Here is a 16,631-nt window from a genome sequence, read left to right as displayed (position 1 = left end):
TTTATATCTCATCAGGGTAAGTGAAAAGAAGCTTACAAATTATACAAGTTACTTAAACAAACAACTGAAAAATTACACTTACAAATAGAGAGAGAAATCAGATCAAAAGTGCCAGCAATGGTTACCTTTAGCTTATGAAACTTTCAATGATTTTTTTTCTTACTCCTTTCCCAAATTTCAGGAATGTTTTGCAATCAGAATATATTTATTAGTAAAAATAATAACTTCCAGTATGCTGGAAGCAAAATAAAAGAAGGAAAGAGAGTGAGAAAATAGATCACTAAACACTTGAGTCAAGTCAGACAAACCGGAGGATGATAACGATTAGTGCTGACTGGGACCCAGGTGCCTTGAAACATTTTCTTCTGCAACTTTCCTCAAGCAAAAGGAAACCTGATTGTGAGTCTCCATGTTTCAGAGAACCCCACATATCAAGTATTTGCAAAATAAGTGCTAAAAAGCACAAGGGGATCTTTATAAATCTCAACTGTAAATCTCAGAGCAACCCATAGTCCAAATATCTGTTTTCGTGACTATCATTATTCATGTGAAAATGGTTTTATACATCTCTTGCTCTACAAATGGCAGCTGAGTTCAAACTGAGTACTGGTCTGTGGGATTTTCTAGAGACAAAGTCAAATATAAACCCAGCTTTGGCGTGTGGAGAGAATTCGAGTGGTAAAACAAAAGACAAAGTAACTAGTTTATCAAATCCTTTTTCCAATAGAGTCAAGCACCCACATACTTGCTCCTAATTCTATTCTAAAGTATACTTTTGAAGTACTCATGAGTTAGCATGGTATTCATACTTTTGTCTAGTGACTATGCTAGGCAAACTAGTGACTCCTAAAATGGCCTTCATTGATCCTGGTATTTGTGATTTGTTTTATCCTTTCCCACTGAGTATGATAGTAAAAGTGGTAGTATATGATTTAAGAGATTAAGTTTTTTAAAACTATGACTCTATCTTGCTGGTGGATCTGTTGTCTTTTTGGCTCACCTGTGTGTGGGTTTTTTTATTGTTGTTGTTTTGGGTTTCGTGGCTCACATGTTTGAATGAAACATATCGCCATGTTGGAAAGGCACAAATGGCATAGAACAGAGGACAACCTCTGTCAAACATGCAGTAAAAAGAACTAAGGCCAGCCTAAAACGTCCCCAGACACTGAATTCTTCCAATGATCACTAAATGAACTTGGGAAAATAATGGTTCTTCCCCAATCAAATTTTCGATGAAACCACATATTGTGACAGATGAGTATGCAGAACTCAGGCTAGTTAAATTGTGCCCATTTTTTCATGTTGTTTTTGTTTTTTTTAATCATTTTATTGGGGGCTCATACAACTCTTATCACAATCCGTACATACATCCATTGTTCTCGAGCACATTTGTACATTTGTTGCCATCATCATTTTCAAAACATTTTCTTTCTACTTGAGCCCTTGGTATCAGCTCCTTAATTTTCCCCCCTCCCTTCCCCATCCTCCCTCCCTCATGAGCCCTTGATAATTTTTTTTCCATGTGTTACACAGACTGATGTCTCCCTTCACCCACTTTTCTGTTGTCTGTCCTTCTGGGTGGGGTTTATATGTAGATCATTGTGATCGGTTCCCCTTTTCTCCCCCCAACTTCTCCTTACCCTCCTAGTATCACTACCCTCAATATTGGTCCTAAGGGGTTTACCTGTCCTGGATTCTCTGTGTTTCCACCTCTTATCTGTACCCAGGTACATGCTCTTGTCTAGCGGATTTGTAAGGTAGAATTGGAGTCATGATAGTGGGGATGACGAAGCATTAAAGAACCAGAGGAAAGTTGTATGTTTCAAGAGTGCTATACTGCACTGTGACTTGTCCCCAGATTCTTAACCCACAGAAATTATGGGATAATAAGTGTTGTTCTTTAAAGCCACAAAGTGTTGGAAATGTGTTATGCAGCAGTATATCATTAATATATTAATTATTAAATGATTTTTCTGCTACTTTATTAATTTATAATACTGAGAGAATGGGAATTCCAAAATATGTCATTGTGTCCACACGGAACCTGTAGGTGGATCAAGACAGAGTCATTCATGAAACTCACATAGAAGGAGCTCATCAGCCTGTGTGGTCATGAGGTATCAAAAGGAACAGGCATCAGAAGTTCAAAAGCAAACAACTTCATCGAGGTGATGGAGAGGGGTCAAGGTGGAGACCCAAAGCACATCCGTGGATAATTGGACATCCCGTGTAGAGGGATTGCATGGAGGAGAAAATGCATCCAGGGGGAAGTTTAGTGTGAAGAACACACACAACACTCCTCTGGTTCTTTAATCCTTTGTTTTCCCATTATTATGATCTCAGTCCTACCTCTCAAATCCCGCTAGAGCGGTGTACATACTGCGGCACAGATGACAGTCTTCCATATACGAAATTCAGGAAAGACAAACTCCTTCAGTATCAGTAATGGGAGTAACAATCCCAGGAAGGTAGGGGAACAGAGGGGAAGGAAAGGGAAAACAGACAACAATAACTTCAGAATAATACCCCCTCGAGGAGACAAATACCAGGATAGTAGGTGAAGGGATAGAATGGGCAGTGTAAGATACATATAAATGATAATAGCAATACATAATATTTTAAGGGTTCATGGGAATGGCCGGGTGGGGGAGAGAGGGGAAAAAAGAGAAGCTGATATCAAATGGCTCAAGAAGAAAGAAAATGTTTAGGAATTGTTGACACCAACAATTGTACGTGTCCACATGATATAATGGATATATGAATTGTTATAATTTGTGTGAGAGCTCCAATAAAATGATTAATTTTTTTAACACCCGATCACCCTCAAATGATTAATTTTTAAAAAAGACATTCAAACAGAACATGACAATACTGCATGGTTTAAAATTAAGAAAGATGTGCATGAGGGTTGTACCTTCTCTTCAAACTTATTCTCTCTGTATGATGAGCAAAAAATCTGAGAAGCTGGACTACATGAAGAATTGAGGCATCAGGACTAGAAAAAGGCTTATTAAAATATATGTTAAGCAGATAACACAACCTTGCTTGCTGAAAGTGAGGAGGACTTGAAGCACATGCTGATGAAGGCCAAAGATTGCAGCCTCTAAATGGATAACAACTTAATGTAAAGAAAACCCAAATCCTCACCACTGGCCCGATAGGTAACATCATGATAAATGGAGGAAAGATCTGAGTTGTCAAGGATTTCATTTCTCTTGGATTTGGACATATTGTCAAGAAGGACATTGTGTTTGGTAAAGTGGAGGGACAGGGAAGGAGAAGAAGGCCTTCGAGGAGATGGAATGCCACTGGGACTGCCACAATGGGCTCAAGCCTCGGAACCATTGAGAGGCAATGCTTCCTTCTGGTGTGCATGAAGTTGCTATGGATTGGGACTGATTCAATGGTACCTAAGAACAACCGACCAGGATTTGCTACTGGTAGCCGAGTGCTGCTTTAACAGGCAGTTACAAAACTGGAAGCAGATTTGGAATTTAATAATGGATAGAGTCTGGAAGACTTTTAAAGTGACTGATCGAAGCCTAGATGACCTTGAAGAGATTGTGGTGAGAATTATGGATGTGCAAGACAATTCTAGTGAGGACTCAGACAGAAAGACCTATAACACCAAGATGTTCTGCCAGATGGGGGAAGCAGCAGAACCAGGAGACCAGAGTGAGACAGCCAATGTACGGAGCGAGATAGCTGAGTGCCTTCAGGCAGGGGGTTTCCTCTGGGCATTTGTTGATGGAGCTGGATTTGTGTACAAGCAGGCCAGCACGTTTCAAACATGGATTATTAAAAGGCCAACTGTAAATTCTATTTGGAGTTTTGTGGGAGGTAAGTGTCTCTAACCCCAAGGTTGTTCAGGGGTCAAATGTATTGAGGTTATCATCCCTGGAATCAGCAGTTAGGGAATTAACCATAGTCTTGGGTTGGGTGAATCTGCTGCAAAATACCTCTTTAAAGTGTTAAAAAGCAAAGATCTTACTTTGGGTCCTAATACAAGCCACGGTATTTTCAGTTGTCTTCTACACATCTGAAAGCTGACGATGAATAAGGAAGACCAAGGAAGAACTTAGGTCGTTGAATTAAGTTGTGGGTCACAAATGTGTGTTATGGAAGGCTAGAAAATGAACAAAATTGGGGAACTCTTGGAAGAGGAACAGCCAGAGTGCTCCTGAGAGTGCTTCTCCTTCCACACTGTGGCCCTGATCTCACGAGAAGCCAGTCTCCAGAGAAGGACATCATGAGCGATGAAGTACAGAGTCTGCAAACAACGAAGACTTTCAATGAGTTGGACTGACACGGTGGCTTCAAGAACGCACTCATACACGTCAATGACTAAGGACGGAGCCTATACTTCATTCAGTTGTACATAGTGTCACTGCGAGTCAAAGCTGACTTACTGGCTCTTAAGAGCAACCACCTCATGGGTTGATGATGTTAAGAATTCATATGTCTTTGCACTAGTATCTATGCTTATTATAGTCACTTTAGTAGCACATCATTTTTTCTATCACTTTTGTATAGCAGCCAAATTGACTACATTTCAATGAATGATTGCTAAAATGGCTATCTGTGTGCCAAATTATAACTAGTCTATTAAAGATGTCTTCTTTGATGCAAAGTATAACATGAAGGAGGTCAGTTAAATTTCTTGAGAAAGCTGATCCCAGTATTATTTAGGGAAGAACACTAGGCATAGAAAATCAAAGAAGTAAACAGATTTCTAGGAACTGCCAGTAGATGGCTCTCTTAATTTGCTATTTTACGTCAGATGTGCGTTTTACAGACAAGTCATGTCATCAAAACACTCTGACTTACAAAATTCCCTGAATTACGTCTCTCTATGATTTATAGAAGCCATTTGCCTATCTTCTGGTAGTATTCCTTCCACAGTTTTAAATTCATTTACAGAGGTACCTTTACAATTGATAGGTGTGTTTTCGTTATTTTTTGTTTCTTAATTAAGACATAGGAAAATATTTTGGGAATGTTTTACTTGGCTTCTAAAATTTCATTTATGTCTAACTGCCATGGTAGAATATTATTTGATATGTTCATATAAAATTCCAATTCATTTTAGTGTCTTGTTTTCTTTATAATAATCTCAGACACAGCTAACCCTTTTTCTCTGCCTTATTAAGCAAGTAATGATTTGTCAAAATTTTTCTTTTCTCATAATATATCTATTAGTTGTTCAGGAAATGTAGAGTTGGATCCTCCTCTCTTGTGAAGTCGGGGGAGATCAGACACCACCGCCAGACCGTTCTGTACCCTTCCTAGCTATGTAGAAATCTCCTCTGCCAAACCTCTGTTTAATTGTTGGTCCCCTTCCCACATCCGACCAGCTTGCATATCTACCTGTGTATCCACTTGTGGAGATTTGTCTGTTATCGCTATCATTGCAAGACTGTGTATGTAATATAATATTTCCCTCGCAGTGTCTTCCTTCATATAAGGGCAGTGCATTTTTAAATGTGGTTCTTCTATCCAGTCTCTAACTCCCAACAAACAACTTTTCCTCGATTGGGGGTGGTAAGAAACATAGGATTCACCGGTGACTAATTATGAACACAGTTCCCTGGAGTGGCTTCCTGCTGTGTATAAAATGAGCCCTCTAAGGAGGAGGAGGGACCTTACCACCAGCAGGACCAGGAGTGGAGCAGGTCCTGTGGACCTGACATCCTTGCTCAGCGAATCTCCTGGATCCAGATGACAGCTCTACCTTCAAAGGAGCAAAAGCAGAACCAGGAGTCAGAGCATGGAGCGTAGCAATGGGCTTCCCAACCCACGGAGCAAGGAACACTGAGTGCTTTTTGTGAAGGAGGCTGACTTGGGGATTGGGATGCTTCTAGGCACTTTATTGGGGGGTGGGACTTGCCAACCCATTGAGGTAGCGCTTACAGCACAGTGCTGTTCCCCTTTTATTAGCAGACCTGACACTTTGTGACATGACCTGGTCAACAACTACCCTGAGCATTTCTCACTGCCACTACAACTTAAAAAATTCTTTAATCATGAATTTTGTGTGTGAGCTCTGCATATCCATTGCAATGGATATTATAACCTAGAGATAAACTATAGAACACCAATTAAGTCAGCTTACTTTGCCACTGGTCATGTTGTGTCATGAATATTTCCTCTTAGAATATACTTTCTATGAGAGAACGCTGCCTAACCAACTGTACAAGCCAATAATACAAGCATTACAGTTCACAGCCAGCTTATACTTGTATAATCTCCTTTTTTCATATGTGTTTTAAATCCTTTACCATTGGCTAAATTAATGAAAGTATCAATAGAATTACCTTTTGCCCTAGGGAGATGATTGATAATGTTCTCTAACATTAAATGACAATGATGTCGCTAAGGTGAATAAGACATAGATATGTGAAAGGATTGTGTGCTCTATTTCCGTAAAGTAACTAAGCACAAAAGAAGGTAAGTCCAAGTAGCTTTGGTGTGTGCTTGTCATGAATTCAACTCATCTACCGAAGGAAAACTTGAGACCAGTGTACAGAAAGATACAGAATCACAAGATCTGCGGTGGGGAAAGTGGGGAAGGGGGGAGAGAGTGAGGGAAAGGAAATGAGGAAGGGAGGAGGGGAAGGAGATAGAGGAGGGAGAGGGAGAAGAGGGAGAAGGTAGGAGAGAGAGAGTGGGGAGGTGGGGAGGGCAGCAGAGACAGCTTCTCTCCAAAGCTACTTCCCTTGTGACCTTTCTGCAGTTGGGCCAGAGACTTCAAAGGCAGGTATTGCCCGAGCCTGACACATGACAGGCAGTCAGAACATTGTTCAGATAGAGACTTCCTTACAGTTGCACAGGGCCTGACCATTCAGAAAGCTTCCGGTTACAGAAACAACACTGTTCTTGGTGAGTGACCGATTATGCTTTGTGTGGCCCACATTCTTCATTCTGCAGTGAAGTTGAGGCTTCTAAGTCAAAAGGAAGGCAACTATCCACCAGTTTACACAGAGCTCACTATATCACTAAGACCTTTTAGGAATGTCTCAACAGATGACTGTCTCTAATACCATGTGATGAAAATGAACTCAGACTTATTAAATGCAGAACTTGTTCAGTCAAAAACAAACAAAAAAGATAGAGACTTCCACTTCTAACCACACGCAGTGACAGGAACCAGATTTATCCTCTCATCTGAAATCGTTTTAGAAACATACAAAAATATGGTTTTCAGGCATTGGGTGCGAGACAAGCAGACAGGGATCCCTACTAGCGAGAGAACCTCACAATTGGCCTCACTTGATTTAGTGTAGAGGATTTCCACACACTATCACAAAAAAGGGGAACCCAGGCAGAGCCTTGAAATGTGGAACTAGAGGAGCTGGGAGTCCGGGGAGAGCAGGGCAGCTGGAGACCCAGGGACCGCACATTGGAGAGGAGGGGCTGCCTCCAGGGAGCCATGTGGCATCTGCACAAGGCACGTTTCATTCTTCAGCCGAGTACTAGCCAGGTGAACGTGTGTGAGGAAACCATGTGAGGCTGGGGAGGGAGCCCCCGAAAGGAGCAGTCGGAAACCTTCAGAACACAGTTAGTTCACTGTTCATTGAGAACGCCGCAGGCTGTTCGAACAAATAAACAACATTCTCCGTTTCCTTTCAGCAAACTTACTTGAGAAATGAATGTATCCTTATCGTTTCTAGTAAACAGAAGCTCTGACAGACTAAAACAAATTGTTAAATGAATGTGAACCCATACATGCTGTCTTTTTTCCTTAAGCTAGTTCTAGTCGGGGTTCTGTCACTTGCAACCGAAGCATCTAGCAATACCGCTTCTCAGAGTTTACGTTCAGGAGCTGTCGTGGATTAAATGATGCCCCTGCAAAATATGTACCAGTGTGGCTGTTTCATGACCCTCAGAGGTTTGGCAGTTTTTGCGATGGTGTGATGTGGCAGTTTCATGTAGATTCCCCCATAATGTGACCAAATATGAAAAACCAACAGAGGGCTAAGGGTTGGGGCAAGACCCTTAATCTCTTCACAGCCCTGATCCAAAGGAGGGAGTGTTTCCCTGGTCTGTGCCTATAATATCTTCCTCTCGCCAAAGATAAGAGCAGAGTGAAGGGAGCAGAGATCAGAGGGACTTACTACACCAAGAAGGAAGAGTGAGGAGTGGAGGGCCCTCTGTGATCCTGTACTGGGAAACTCCTCAAACAGGTAGAGGCTGATAGCCGGGCACATGGAGATCTCCAAGGAGCGCAGGGCCTCCAGGACCTTCGTCCTAAACTGGGAGCCCCCCACAGACAGAAACCCTGTTCCTAAAACTGGGCTGTGGATTCGGACTTCCAGCTCCTAAACTGTGCGATCAATGAGACCGAGGGACACAGGGGCTGACAGTTAAGAACAATAGTGAGGACGGCGCAGGTGTGGGTGGTGTTTCCTTCTATGGTACACAGGTTTGCTGTGAATCTGAATGCACCTACCCACAACAATAGCAATCTGAGAGCGAACACATGTGCCTGGTAAAGCCACCCACCTGCAGCATTTCTGTTATAGCAGCACAAGGTAACTAAAACAGGAACTCAGAAAGGATGCCAAAGATTTGGGTCCTGTCTATTAAAAATTAGAAGCCAGCCAAATAAAGATTATTTATGTAAATTGTGATCGACAAGTCATCTAATAAAATGTTGTTTAGTAACTAACATGACATCTTAGAGTCTTGCGTTTAGTACAAAAATAAATTCATCCAAAATCATACCCAAAGTGAATGGGGTGAAGGGAGCATGGAGTGAAGACCCAATGCCCATCTGTAGACAATTGGACATCCCCTCACAGAGGAGTCAAGGGAAGAGATGAGCCAGTCAGGGTAATGTATGCACCGATGAAACACACAACTTTCCTCTAGTTCTTCAGTGCTTCCTTCACCCGACTATCATGACCTCAATTCTACCTTACAAATCGGATTAGACCAGAGCATGCACACTGCTACAGATAGGAGTCTACAACACAGGGAATCCAGGATAGATAAACCCCTCAGGCTCAACAATGAGAGTAGAGATTCCAGGAGGATTAGGGGGGGGTGGGGGAGAGAAAGGGGAAATCGATCACAATGGATCATACCTGGCTGCGCTGGCTGAGTATCTTGGTTGAAGAGTCCAAGTCATGGAAAAGTGGGTGAGGGGCGATGAAGGACGATGTAAGATATGGAAATAATAATCTATAGCTTATCAAGGGTTTGTGAGAGAGGGAGGAGGAAGAAATGGGGAGCTGATATCAGAGGCTCAAGTAGGAAGAAGATGCTTTGAAAATGATGATGGTGGCATATGTACAAATGTGTTTGACACAGTGGATGAATGTATGGATTGTGATGAGAAATGTAAGAGCCCCCAAAAAAGTATTTGAAAAAAGTTCTTTATATAGTGATGTATTTTAATAGCAGATTAAAAATAATATCTATAGTTTTAATGTACATATATCTCAAAGTTTTAATATTTCTTTTTACTCTGGCAGGGTTTCAAGTGATTTTTCTACTGTAAAAATATATATCTGACTGCCACAATCATTTTCAGAACATTTTCTCTCTTCTTGAGTGCTTTGATATTATCTCCCCTTTACCCCCTCCCTTTCCACCCTGCTCCCTAGGAACTGTTATTCTTATATTATAAATAATAATCATAATTATCATTATTTATATTTTGCCATATCTTACAAAAATGGTTAATTTTATATGAATTTTCCCTAAATAATTTTTTTCAAAAAAATACCATATATACTCGAGTATAAGCTGACCCAAATATCAGCTGAGGCACCTAATTTTACTATAAAAACTGCATTAACCAAGAACACGCTGTTCTATTAAATTGGTATTCCAGGATGCACACCTTCCCAACACAATCGCTGAAGAAAAATGTGTGCATAAGCAAATGTGGTGAAGAAAGCTGACGGTGCCTGGCTATCAAAAGATAGAGTGTCTGGGGTCTTAAAGGCTTGAAGATAAACAAGTGGTTATCTACCTTAGAAGCAACAAAACCCACATGCAAGAAGCACACCAGTCTATGTGACCACCAGCTGTTGAAGGGATCAGGTATCAAGCATCAAAGAACAAAAAGTCATATCATTGAAAATGTGGATGAGTGCAGAGTGAAGACTCAAAGCCCATCAGTAGGTAATGGGACACCCCCTGAAGGGTTGTGGGGAGGAGATGAGCCAGTCAGGGTGCAGGGTAGCAACAATTAAACATATAACTTTCCTCTAGTTCTTAAATGCTTCCTCCTGCCCCCCCCTACCCACTATCATGATCCAAGTTCTACCTTACAAATCTGGCTAGACCAGAGGATGTACATTGGTACAGATAGCAGTGGGTAACACAAGGAATCCAGGACAGATGACTCCTTCAGGACCAGTGGTGAGAGTGGCAATGCCTGGAGGCTGGAGGGAATGTGGAATACAAAGGGGGAACTGATTACAAGAATCTATGTATAGCCTCCTCCCTAGGAGATGGACAGCAGAGAAGAGGGCGGGGAGAGGTGTCGGACAGTGAAACATATGACAATAATAATTTATGAATTATGAAGGGTTCATGAGAGGGGAGTAGGGAGGGAGGGGGAAAGAGCAGCCATATCAAGGGCTCAAGTAGAAGGCAAATGTTTTCAGAATGATGATGGCAACAAATGTACAAATGTGCTTGACACAATGGATGTATGTATGGATTGAGATAAGAATTGTATGAGCCCCCCATAAAATGATTTTTTAATTTAAAAAACTGCATTAACAATGTCCTGAAAAACTTGGCTTACACATGAGTATATACAGTAAATGTATTTTCAAACTGTTCTACAGCAAAATAGCTTCCTTTTTTCGTTTTCTTTTTAAGTGTCTAGTTCCTTAGCTGACCTCTGAGTCTGTTTCTGATCTAAGATTTACACTTGATTTCCAACTTATTTGCTAAGCAAAGAAACTTGAAGCATGCTAGCTAGGCAAATAAATCTTCCCTATTCAGATGACCAACTCCTCCTATTTCCCTAATATCTGTTCTAGATATTTCAGCTCCAGTCATCAGAGTTTCACGACTTCAGATAACTGTACACACAGCACACATACTACAGCCCGGTGACAAGCACTAAGTAAACAGTTAGCCTCACACTCATGTCCTCAGAGAGAGAGGTCAGTAGTTGAAGGTATGTGTTCAATCATACAAGGCCAGAGGAGCTATAAACCCTGAAGCAGCTCAGTACTAAAGCTTTGGAATGTTGTCTAGTGCCTGGTTGATCTAACGCTTGGCAAATACTCCAAGTGGCCTATATCCCTAGAGACCCACATTACGCCTCACAATTAGATGCCCCAGATTTCCACCAAGAAAGATCTGTTTTCTTGCTTTCCTTTGCTTTTCGTAACTGGTCATTTCTTTGTTAGATTTTAATTTGTATGTCTCTGGAAGATTCCCCCACCCCCTGTAAATAGATTAATATATTGGACTAAAAATATTTTTGATGGGTTTTAAATCCCAATTTATAATGGAGAAGAATTGATCACAACATACCAGATTAAGAATAATTCACCCTGAAGTCAGGGTAAAGTGGCTACAGCAAGCTCACAAAGACATGAATGTTAAAATCTAATTTGGAGTTCAAACTTTGGTAATCTTAATAAGCTTGAACTGCCAGATAGTTTGCACCATAAATACTGGAGGCCTTTAATGCTGCCCCCCCCCCCCCAGATATAAAACCAAACAGCTCTATATCATAGCTCAATCATGTAATACTTATTGGTTTAGTAGCCTTCTTCTTAAATAGAATTATAAAATATTATCTCAATTCAAAGAAGAAATTACCTTTCAGACTAATAGCATGCACAAACCACTTGCCTCATCTAACCTGAGACCAGAAGAACTAGATGGTGCCCAGCTACCACTACTAAGTGTTCAGACTAGAGGTACAATAGAATGAGGTAGAGAGATTAGAATGGGACAAGAGGATAAAGAAGTTAGAATGAGATAAAGAGGGAAAGCAAAACTCTTAATTCCTAAAGAAGGCCAAACTTACTGAGCCAAGATGACTACAGCACTACTTGAGACTATTGCTCTAATGCACCCTGGGAACTTGAAACTGAAACCATCTTGGAAGTCACCTTTTAGCCAAATAGTAGATTGGCTTATAGAATAAGCAATACCACCCACGGGGCTTGTGGCTGCTTATATATTCTTTTTGTTTGGTTTGTTTTGGGTATTTTTGGTGTATACATTTTTTTTAACGTTTTATTAGGGGCTCATACAACTCTTATCACAATCCATACATATACATACATCAATTGCATAAAGCACATCTGTACATTCTTTGCCCTCATCATTTTCTTTTCTTTTTTTTTTCCTTTTCTTTTTTTACATTTTATTAGGGACTCATACAACTCTTATCACAATCCATACATATACATACATCAATTGTATAAAGCACATCCATACATTTCCTGCCCCAATCATTCTCAAAGCATTTGCTCTCCACTTAAGCCCTCTGCATCAGGTTCTCTTTTTTTTTCCCCTCCTTCCCCGCTCCCCCCTCCCTCATGTGCCCTTGGTAATTTATACATAGCTATTTTGTCATATCTTGCCCTATCCGGAGTCTCCCTTCCCCCGCTTCTCTGCCATCCATCTCCCAGGGAGGAGGTCACATGTGGACCCTTGTAATCAGTTCCCCCTTTCCAACCCACTCACCCTCCACTCTCCCAGCATCGCCCCTCACACCCTTGGTCCTGAAGGTATCATCCACCTCGGATTCCCTGTGCCTCCAGCCCTCATATGTACCAGTGTACAACTTCTGCCCTATCCAGACTTGCAAGGTAGAATTTGGATCATGGTAGTTGGGGGGAGGAAGCATCCAGGATCTGGGGGAAAGCTGTGTTCTTCATCTGTACTACCTCGCACCCTGACTGACCCATCTCCTCTCTAAACCCCTCTATGAGGGGATCTCCAGTGGCCGACACTTGGGCCTTGGGTCTCCACTCTGCACTTCCCCCTTCATTCAATATGGTATATATATATATATATATATATATATATATATATGTATGTATATACATATATATGTATATATACACATACATATATTCTTTTCTTTTTTTTGCATGACGCCTTATACCTGGTCCCTTGGGCACCTCGTGATCGCACTGGCTGGTGTGCTTCTTCCATGTGGGCTCTTTTGCTTCTGAGCTCGATGGTTGCTTGTTCACCTTCAAGCCTTTAGGACCCCAGACACTATCTCTTTTGATAGCTGGGCACCATCGGCGTATACATTCTTATAGTCAACATTTACAAGAAGGTAATAATGGGGAAAGAAAGTAGACTAATGGAAACAGAACACATAGCATGGAAGCAATTAGAATACTGCCACATTCTGAGATGCATAAGCAATGTCATGGAACTGTTTGCATAAATACTTTTTAATTTGGTAAATTTTAAACAGAACTTACTGGGTAAACTTTCACCTAAAATACAATAAAATATTATTTTAAAAATACATATCTGAAAGTCTTACTGGGTTGTGAAGTTTAAATCAACTAATGAAAGTAAATGTGATTTTTTTCTGAGGGAGTGGGGAGCAGAGAGGGAGCGGGAAAAATGAGGAGCTGGTGCCGGAGGCTTAAGTGGAGAGCAAATGTTTTGAGAATGACGAGAGCAATAAATGTACAAATGTGCTTTACACAATAGATGTATGTATGGATTGTGATAAAAGTTGTATGAGCCCCCAGTAAAATTATTTTTTTAAAAGAAAGTAAATTTAATTTTCAAGACATTTGTTTATCTTGGACATTGGACCTCCACTCAAGTACTCCCTCAATGCAAGACCACTTTGTTCTATTAATCTGGCATTCTATGATGCTCACCTTTCTGACACAATTGCTGAAGACAAAGCAGGTGCATAAGCAAATGTGGTGAAGAAAGCTGATGCTGCCTGGCTATCAGGCATCTGGGGTCTTAGGGGCTTGAAGATAAACAAGTGGCCATCTAGCTGAGAAGCAACAAAACCTACATGCAAGAAGCACATCAGCCTGTGTGATCATGAGGTGTCTATGGGATCAGGTATCAGACATCAAAGAACAAAAAATCATATCATTGTGAATGAGGGGGAGTGCAGAGTGGAGACCCAAAACCTATCTGTAGGCAACTGGATGTCCCCTTATAGAGGGGACGTGGGGAGGAGATGAGCCAATCAGGGTGCAGGGTAGCAACAATAAAACATACAACTTTCCTCTAGTTCTTTAATGCTCTCCTCCCCCCACCCCCCACCACCATTATGATCCCAATTCTGCCTTACAAATCCTGCTAGACCAGAGCATGGGCACTGGTACAGATAGGTACTGGAAACACAGGGAATCCAGGACAGATGAATCCCTCAGGACCAAGGTGGAATAGAAAGGGGGAACCGAACACGAGGATCTACATATAACCCCCTCCCTGGATGATGGACAACAGAAAAGTGGTTAAAGGGAAATGTTTGACAGTATACGACATGACAAAATAATCATAATTTATAAATTATCAAGGGTTCAAGGGGGGAGGAGGGGAGGACGGAGGAGAAAAATGACGAGCTGATACCAAGGGCTCAAGTAGAAAGCAACTGTTTTGAGAATGATGATGACAACAAATGTGCAAATGTGCTTGACACAATGGAGCTATGTATGGATTGTGATAAGAGTTGTATGAGCCCCCAATAAAATGATTTTTTTAAAGAGAATGTAAGGGGACAGAAGGTACTGATGTAGATTTCCAAAATCAGTATGCTGCTTTTGCTTCATATGTTTCTTAAACATTCAAATTGGCTGCCATAAAGTCGATTATGACTCGTGGTCACCCTACAGGACAGGGTGGAACTGTTCCTGTAGGTTTCAGAGATGTTAACTTTATACAGGAGTGGAAAGCCTCATCCTTTTCCTACGGAACGATACGTGATTTCAATCTACTGGCTGTGCAATTAGCAGCAGGAAAACGGAAAGCACTAACATTGCCATTGCTATAGAAAAAAAATTTTTTTTCACTGCCATTGAGTCAATGCCGACTCACAGTGAGCCTATACAACAAGGTAGAACAGCTCGTGTGAGTTTCTGAGTGTGTAACTGTTTATGGGGGTGGAAAGCACAATCTTGCTCCACAAAGCAGCTATTGGTTTCAAACTGCAAACCTTACAGTTTGCAAACCAAGGTGTACCCACTACATCACTGGGGCTCTTTTACCTTTGCATAAGGAATGGTTAAGCCAAAAACAGCCAAACTCACTGCCATTGAGTTGATGTCGACTCTTAGTGACCCCATAGGACAAGGTAGAATGTCCCCTTTGAGTTTCTGAGACTAACTTTTTACAGGAGTAGACAGCCTTGTCTTTCTCCCGAGGAGTCTCGAACTGCGTAGCTTGTGTATCTCAGCCCAACTTGTCACCACTATACACCAGGACTCCTAAAGGAATGGTCCTCGTAGCCGTCGAGTCAATGTTGGCTCACAGCGACCTCACCGGAATTTCTAAACCGGAATGAAAGCCCATCCTTTCTCCCACGGAGCTGCTGGTGGCCTCCCAGCTGCTAATCTTGTGGATCGCAGCCCAAGGAGTAACTACTACATAACCAGGGCTCCCCCAAATGTCAAAGGGAGCTGAGTTTACCATCGAATTCAAGAGGCAATGACACACATGGCCAGATGGAGAGGCAGAATTCAAAAGTTGCCAAATAATGAAACTAATTGAAGTGCCATGTTTGAATAAACCTAGAAGGTCCTAGAAAATTGTACACAACAGGACTGAAATTTTCTTGCTTTTATTAGCTAACAGCTATGAACTACAGATTACATAGCCTGGCTTGCTGAAAGCAAGGAGAACTAGAAGCACTTATTGATGGAGATCAGAGATTGCAGCCTTCAGTATGAATTACAATTCAATGTACAGTATTGCTTGCTTGTTCCATGACAAAACATTTCTTCCCTGTCCTCTTTAAATATTCACGGTGGTCTTTTCTTTCTTACCCACTGTTTCTGTTTTTATCTCTGTATTATTATTATTCTATCCTTACCACTTTATTTTTTTCCTGTTTTTCACTGTTTCGGTTGGGTTTTCCAGGAGTAGAGGCAGAGAGATTAAGAACTGATGCAAGGGTTTGTAGGTGAGTAGGGGAGAGGGGGGGAGGTAGGAGAGGGGAAGAGGTAGAGGGAGGGGAGGGAGATAGGGGAGAGGGGAGGGAGGTAGGGGAGAGGGGAGGGAGGGGAGAGGAGGAAGGAGGGAGGGGAGAGGGGGAGGGAGGGGAGAGGAGGAGGGAGGTAGGGGAGAGGGGAGGAAGATAGGGGAGAGGGGAGAGAGGTAGGGGAGAGGAGGAGGGAGGTAGGGGAGAGGGGAGGAAGATAGGGGAGAGGGGAGAGAGGTAGGGGAGAGGGGGAGGGAGGTAGAGGAGAGGGGAGGGAGGGAGGGGAGAGGGGAGGGAGGTAGGGGAGAGGGGGAGGGAGGTAGGGGAGAGGGGGAGGGAGGTAGGGGAGAGGGGGAGGGAGGTAGGGAGCTGGAGGGAATTGAGGGAACACGCAATGTATGTAGGAAGGGGGAGGGAGAACTCTCTAGCACTGATGATGACTACACAACTCAATTTAAAGGTGATTTAACCATTGGTGGGAGGAGAAAAGTGTTCTAAGATTGATTGTGGT

The sequence above is a fragment of the Tenrec ecaudatus genome, chromosome 1 (genome assembly GCF_050624435.1).
Source record: "Tenrec ecaudatus isolate mTenEca1 chromosome 1, mTenEca1.hap1, whole genome shotgun sequence".
Classification (NCBI taxonomy): Eukaryota; Metazoa; Chordata; class Mammalia; order Afrosoricida; family Tenrecidae; genus Tenrec; species Tenrec ecaudatus.
This window is presented reverse-complemented; position numbering follows the sequence as displayed.